Here is a 7854-nt window from a genome sequence, read left to right on the forward strand (position 1 = left end):
AACAGACGTTTTGGAGCATGAGCTTTCGTGGGTGAATACCCACTTCGGATGCACCCACGAAAGCTCATGCTCCAAAACGTCTGTTAGTCTATAAGGTGCCATAAGACTCTTTGCTGCTTTTACAGATACAGACTAACACGGCTACCCCTCTGATACTTTACTCCTAGTAAAATTCCTGGTAAGTTACCTATATTAATAGCATGTATCTGACTCAATTTTGAGAATTTTGTTCCATTTCTCCACATCTGTATACCTGCTTTTTATGACCTACCAGTGTTTTATATGCTTTTTGCATTTTATTTCATATTTTCTTTTATTGAAATCTGTTTTAAGTGCTACTGGAACAGAACTCTGTCATCCATTTAACCAAAGCACCACTAAACTTTTCCTACCAAGCTAGATTTACTGTACATACTGTACTATTCAAAATGCAGAAACAGTTATTCTGAGTAAAGAACAGTTCTCATTTTCTTAATTAACTTTTTTTATTGAGGGTTTAATGTATGCTCGTTATATCAATTGCAGTTCCCTTCTGAAAAGTGACTGTAAAAATGGCATCATGGGGTTCCATGTTTATTGTGTTTCAGTGATTTCCAGATCAAATGTGCTCAGTTCAGTAGTAAAACATGTTATTCTTTTTCTGACTGGCAGACTTGCAAATTCAACCAAGTCTGAATCAAGCTGGGTTTTTTCCTTCTCATGCATCAGCAACAGCAGGCCAAATTATGGCCTCTGATTTTTTTGTTTCTGTGGGGTTGCATAGGTGTAACTGAACAGAACTTAGTCAACAATTCTCTTGATTATGACAAGAAAGAATTGAATCTAGCTCAGGCTTAGCCATGTAGCCTCTGCAGGGCTAATAGGATTAAAGAATAGAAAATTATTTTTGTCACTAGAGTCCCCAGGTATGAGACTGAATACACATAACAATCAGATCTCATAAATAAGTAGGGGCCATTTTCACAGTCACTTTTCAGTGTACAACAGTACTCTTAGCCATTCACAGGACATTACTTTGAGTAGGACAAGTGATTGGACTTAAGCAGATACCCTGTGTGGAGACTGGGGAGACAAAATCTCTTTCTCCACCATGGGGAAGGCTGTGGAGCTGCATTGCATCCCCTCCATGGCCCTCTGTCTATGAGAGTCATTTCCCCCCTCCCTAAAGACTGTGAAGTACTCAGATATTATAGTATTGTCCTTAGCCTCACAACACACCTGTCAGATAGAGATATACTACGTGACTTGCCCTATGGTATGGCAGGGAATTCAACCCAGGTCTCTCAAATCCTACACTGGTGGCCTAAGCACTACTTCATCTTACGGGCTAGAATAGTGGCTGCTGCCCCTCTATGGCCAATAGACCTTCAGGGCTATGGCTCCAGGAATCCTCCTCTTGGCCAGCAACAGTGCTCCCCTCCATGCCAGCATATGTGGAGCTAGCCCATATTTCCCCAAGGACTGCGGAGGTCCCACATGCACCATGTGACTCTGCCTATGGCCACCCCCACAAGGTGCCATTCTGCAGCAAATGGAGGATCCAGTGCCATCTCTCTGCCTATCTTGAAGGCTAATAAAAGTAACCTATTTCATAACAACAGAGGTATTTCTGAATCAAAGAAGAATGTGCTCAGTTGGATTGCTGAACTATTTAAAAAATGATAGCTAGGACGTTTGAGATGTCAAAGTTTGAGACTTTTCTTCTGAACATAACATAAGTGAGTAGCAAATATTTTTAAAAGCATGGTAGAGACAAGTACATTGGTTATTGCAGTAATAATTTCTGACCTCAACTACTGTATTGGAGATCACTGTTGAATTCCAAGTGGGAAAAGTTCTTATTGTGAGGTCCTTCATTTCATCCCTAATCTTTTTCTCCTGCCATACGCCATGCACTTTGTTTCCCTGTTCTAACACTGTTGTAAGGATACATTACCTTAGCCTGCTGCTCCATTAAACTCCATTATATTCCATCTTATCATAATATCAACCTATTACAACACTAAATAAAAAGGTTTGTGTTTTTTTAATTAAAAAGGAGTGTATTTTTTTGTTAGCAACTGCAAAACTGTAAGCAGAAAGACTAACATAAAAACATCGAGAATTAATTAATTACAAATTAGCTTGCCAGCATATAAGGAGAAGTTCTCGTTTTGACTTTAATACGTTGAGGAGATGATTAAAAACCAGAGAAATAAATCCCATTCTCTTATATTCGCAGGCATTTAAACTGCACTGAGCACTAATGGCATTTTCACACACATGCCATCGAAGAGGTTTAACTGAATTTACAATATTTCTCTGGGTGTCCAAAGACGTGGCACCAAAATGCTCTGCCTTATGTATTTTTAATGAGACCATAATGAATCCTTGTTTGGTTGGTTTCTGCTTCCCATGTTTGCCAACTACTCTCCAAAGACTGGTGGTTGAGCCCATGCTTATTTAATGCTTTAATCCCGCCATGAGCGTAACATGGGCATAGAGAGCTGATTATGCAGAGCTCGTTGCAAATTCGTGGCCTTTGACACCTCTTGATGCTGGTGGTCCGGACAGTCGTTGCCCCATCTCTCTTTAGGTAAAGTTTATTGGTGTCATCTGGAACCAAAGCAATGGGTGATCCTTCAAAAGTCGGTTTTGTTTCTTCATTGGCCTGAGCACACCAGAGACATGATGTTTGTATGGTTTAATTATCTGCTCCTAGCAGCTGACAAAGGTCACATGTCTGTGCTGATACTTGTATTCCAGTGAGTTTCCCAAATAATTGATAGGGGACAGCAAGAGTCACGAAAACAAATTGCACTCGCCTCCCTGTGTAAAACAAGTCCGGTCCATCAGCACCGTACAGCATAAAATAACTTTTTTCCTTGTCTTTTGCAAACCACTGTGTGATGCTGTCTGTAGCGTGAACACAAAGGACCAGCTATTCCTCTGGAGCCAGTAAGCATTGATTTCAAGGGAGCTATGCTGCTTTACGCCAGCTGTGTATATGACCCTATATAAATTACGTTGGGCTAAATTATGCAAGCCTCAATTAAGACAAGTGCCCAAGCATTGCAGACTTTGGCCCATTGTATTATTTGATTCCATCATATTCTATGCTTACTATTGTTTCCATGACACTGGATCCCATATCTTTAAAACTACAGAGCTTGGCCATACAGTTCCTATGCATTGATTGGAGCCCATAGGTATTTCCTGTGTCAGTACTGTAGGATTTGATTGACATCATTTTTCATATCTTGGTATTTGTGCTGCTGCCCCCTAAGAGCTTTAACCAGCAGCCCTGCACTCATGAGTGACAGAGAGTGGGTTAAAAGTTGTCTCCTCACTCCCCAGCCAGAGCATCTGCTGCTGACACCTCAGAGGTACTGTGCTATAAATCAGTGGTTCTCAAACTAGGGCCACGGCTTGTTCAGGGAAAGCCCATGGTGGGCCGGCCGGTTTGTTTACCTGCCGCGTCCACAGGTTAGGCCGATCGCGGCTCCCACTGGCTGCGGTTCGCCACTCCAGGCCAATGGGGGCTGCAGAAAGGGCAGCCAGCACTTCCTTCAGCCCACACACTTCCTGCAGCCCCCATTGGCCTGGAGCGGCAAACCGCGGCCAGTGGGAGCCGCGATCGGCCGAACCTGTGGACGCGGCAGGTAAACAAACCGGCCCGGCCCACCAGGGGTTTTCCCTGAACAAGCAGCGGCTCTAGTTTGAGAACCACTGCTATAAACGATAGAACTTTATGGGAGCTGGGCTCTTGATTTCTAGGAACCTCTTTCTAATATATTCCACTTTCTTTATTCTATATTGAATTGTGATTATTGAGAATTTAGATTGCTTTAAATTCTTCCTGACTGACTAGCTGCACAAGAATCCAGTCCTAGGAGGCGTGAGGGGTTGTCTGGAGTGCATAGAACATTCCTATGGTCTCCACCTTCACAATGACCCACAGGGGATCCATTACAAGCCAGCATGTATTAGAGCAATCTCAAGGGGCTGTAGGGGCTGAATCTGGACCCAGCAGCCCTGGGAACTGAGAGACTACATGATGCATAAACTTTTCACATGCACTGGGCAGAGCCCTGACATACCTTAAGATCTGGACCAAAATTTTTAAAGGACATAACTATGCTTGTTAATTAAAACAGGAAATCATTGTAGATAATCTTGCCTTTTAAAGATAGTAACTTTGTCTTTTTGAGAGGTGATTCCTAATAATTTACTTAAACAACTAAGCAATCTAGTTGTTGGTGAAGAATCTAAACATAAGAGTATTCAGTTAATTACTTGAATTGTAAGTCAATAAACTTACCACTGTGCTCTTTACCTAACATCCAAGTAGTTTAGTATAATTTCAAATTATACTGAGGACAAAGTAGAAATAGCTGATTTAGCCGATACAACTGGCAGACGTTAGGAATTTCTTGAAATGGTTTTCATTGGTATAATAAAGTCATTTATTTTAGATCGGTCTTTGCAAGTAAGTTGTTTGGGGGGAAAAAAACTGGATGCTAAATCTATTTGGCTCTCTAAATGAATCTTCCTTTGAAATGTGTTTAAAGATTTACGTTTGCGCAAGACATCAATCTCCAAAAGCATTTGGACTTGAAACAGTGAGCTTAACTAGCCTCTAGAATAACATGAAAGGTAGTACAATGTTTAGATCATTTATTGACAAAGCCTCTAATAACTTTAAGTGCCCTATTTATCTCCAGATTTAACTTTAAAAACCTGATGGAATTTTTAAATGAAAAAAGTTCTTCTAAAATAGAATTATCAGACCCTCTAAGTCATTGTTCAGAACCAACCGGGGAGGGTTTAGTCTCTTCCATACCTACTTGCAATAAGATATACTGCCTGAGGGGGTGATTTACTGTATCTGGGAAAGGGAGCTGCAATTTTTCTTGCAAAGTTGTTAAAGGGACTGAAGTTAAAGAGATTGGGAGATTTTAAGTTTGAGCTGTTTAGCTGGTCACTTGGATAATTTACAGCACCTCATTCAGTGGCTGTAGAGATGCAGTTCTAACTCCTGATATGGCAATACTGGTAATGGATGTAAATGGACTTTTAATTGCTTGAAACACTGTTATGAAATCTCCTCAGGATTATATTATCCAGCCATTTTGATGGAGTAGATAAACTTTTTTCCTTGGGTTCCTCAGTGTAACATAAATAGACTCCAGCAGTTCTGTACTTGATAGATTTGGACAGTTGATTCATTGTACAATGGCAAATGTACCTCATAAGAAAATGTTTCTATGGACACTCTGCTTTTGTATTGAAGTCCGCAGTAAGAGTAGAAGGAAACCCCAAGAGACCTGCTCGTAATATGTGTGTACTGAGCTGGTTGGTTTGGTTTGCTGCTTTGGTTTGTATGACTTGCATTAAAACCTAGCTTTCATCCTAGATCACAACAGTTCTTCCACCAGTCTGGACTAACCTTTGTGTGATCTTTGCTTGATCTTATCTGTTGTTTCTTTGAAATTAAGATGGATGGCACTTGAATAGTCCTCTAAAGGACTGTGGAATCAATTCTGCTGAGTTATGAGTTTGACGTTTTAGATGTTTTCTCTAGGGACCCTATCCAGGACCAAATGGAAGCCATTTCTGCCAGACCGCAGAGGTTTTTCAAGCATCTATAAGACCTGCTCCTCCTCTAAAGAGTATTACCGGTCAGATGTCACAGTTTGTTTTAATCTTAGGCCTGGTCTACACTGGCGGGGAGGGGGTGTTGATGTAAGATACTCAACTTCGGCTACGGGAATAGCATAGCTGAAGTCGACGTATCTTATTTCAACTTACCTCCCATCCTCACGGCGCAGGATCAATGGCCGCGGCTCCCCCTGTCAACTCCACTACCGCCGCTCGCTCTGGTGGAGTTCCGGAGTCGACGGGAGCACGTTCAGAGATCAATATATCGCATCTAGATGAGACGTGATATATTAATCCCTGATAAATTGATCGCCACCTGCCGATTCGGCGGGTAGTCTGGATGTACCCTTAGATACTTGCCTCCCTAAATCCATACAGCCACATACAATTTGACTGGGTATAGCCCTAGACTAGCCAAAATAAATATTTAGATAGTGGAGTGGAAAATGTTATTTGTTCCATTTGTTGTACAATATATTTTCCTGTAGGGTTTAAAATTGTGGGTCTTCTAACCTTTCCACCTCCTATTCCTGGAATTCCTTATCGCCAGATGACTTTCCCCATTGCCCTACTACTCATAGCTAGGATTTGGGTGGCATGTAGGGAATTTCCTGAACCACATGCTGCTCCAGGATAGGTATTGTTTCTCTCCAACTGCTTCTCTCAAGAGGTCAGATAGTTAAATGGTGATTAATTAGAAGTGCTGGACAGAATAGGTGAAGCAAAATGGGTCCCCTCCTCTAGCAAAAATTTGCCCGAGTCAAGTTCCTAAAGCTTTTGTGAAACTGCAATAATTTTATTAGTTGTTTTTGAGAGTTAGGCTTGTATTATTAACCAGGCATTAAAATTCAACCCCAGTGCATAGCCCCTATGATAGGATTACTTGACATGCAAAGACATGTTTCAGAATAGCACTTAAATGTTAAGTGTGTTAACTTTTTGGGAGTATAAGAAGAGGTAAGGTAAGCTTGATAGGTCTACTTTGAATTAGTTGTAGTCTACTTTGGGTTAGTTGTAGTAAAGAAACAAAGTTGCATGTGTATAGAGAGCATGTTCTCGTTTCCCCCAGATTTCCTGTGATTTTCTGTCCTATTGGCAGAGAGTATACCACAGACACAGCCTCTGCTTTCTTGGATAGGTCCTTCCTATTCCCACTTCAAAGATTGCCTGCAAGAATTAAGTTTGTGTCTCTTCTGTTACCTTATGATGTATAAAAGAAGGTCTGAAAAGGTGTGTTTAATTCTGCTTAGTTTTTAACCTGAGGCACAAGGCGGGTGAGGTAATATATTTTATTGGACCAAGTTCTATTGGTAACAGAGACAAGCTTTCGAGTTTACACAGAGCTCTTCCTCGGGTGGTTTTTAAGCTTACAGATAGCAGGAACATCATCTCTGATCTTTCCTAGTTTTTGCTGTAGAACTTCCTTAGGGTCTTACAGGATGTGTGTTGTGAGCTTTCATACCTAAAGGAAAAGAATGTTGAATCTTTATCAAATACTGTATATCCTTTATCTGAACTATAACTATATAAATGCTAATTAGGAAAAAAAAAGGTGGTAAATGATCTAACTAAAGATTTCTTGCCCTCAGTTGTTCATCTTTCACTTTCTTGACTTTTGAGATGTCATCATTTTCCTAGTTCTTCAGTTGTCATAGGGCTCCAGAGCAGACAAGACCTGAATTTCTAATGTGAAAAACAAATATATATTCTGTGATTTTTATTTATCTTTTACAAATTGTAAAGATTCAAACAATGCACAGGGCACCCTTAAGGGTCTAGTGTCCTCATGCCTGTAGTCCTTTTGAACTTAAGTTGTTAGCCTGTCCATATCAAGCATTCTCCATGCAAATTTATGTGCACAGATGTCCTCTCTGAGATTATCACAATCCCTTCTGCAATGTCGATTGTAAATTTCCCTATCAGCAGTATACACCTTGCTTTGGACAAAGAGTTGTTTTTGTTGGTTGTCTTCCACCGCTACCTTCCCCACCCGAGTCACAAACTAAAAAATTCTTTTGAAACTATAGCTGGTTGCCTGTATTTGCACACCCCCCCCCAATCATCCAAGTTATTCATTGTTGTAAAAAAACTCTTCTTTTGGAGTGCTAACTAACCTCCTTTCAAAGGTTTACTTTCCTTCCTCAAAGGTATTAACTTAACAGATGGTTCCCTTTTTGTTTTGCCTCTGAGATCTAAAAGATGATTCTGTGTGTC

The sequence above is a fragment of the Mauremys reevesii genome, linkage group 11 (genome assembly GCF_016161935.1).
Source record: "Mauremys reevesii isolate NIE-2019 linkage group 11, ASM1616193v1, whole genome shotgun sequence".
Taxonomy (NCBI): domain Eukaryota; kingdom Metazoa; phylum Chordata; order Testudines; family Geoemydidae; genus Mauremys; species Mauremys reevesii.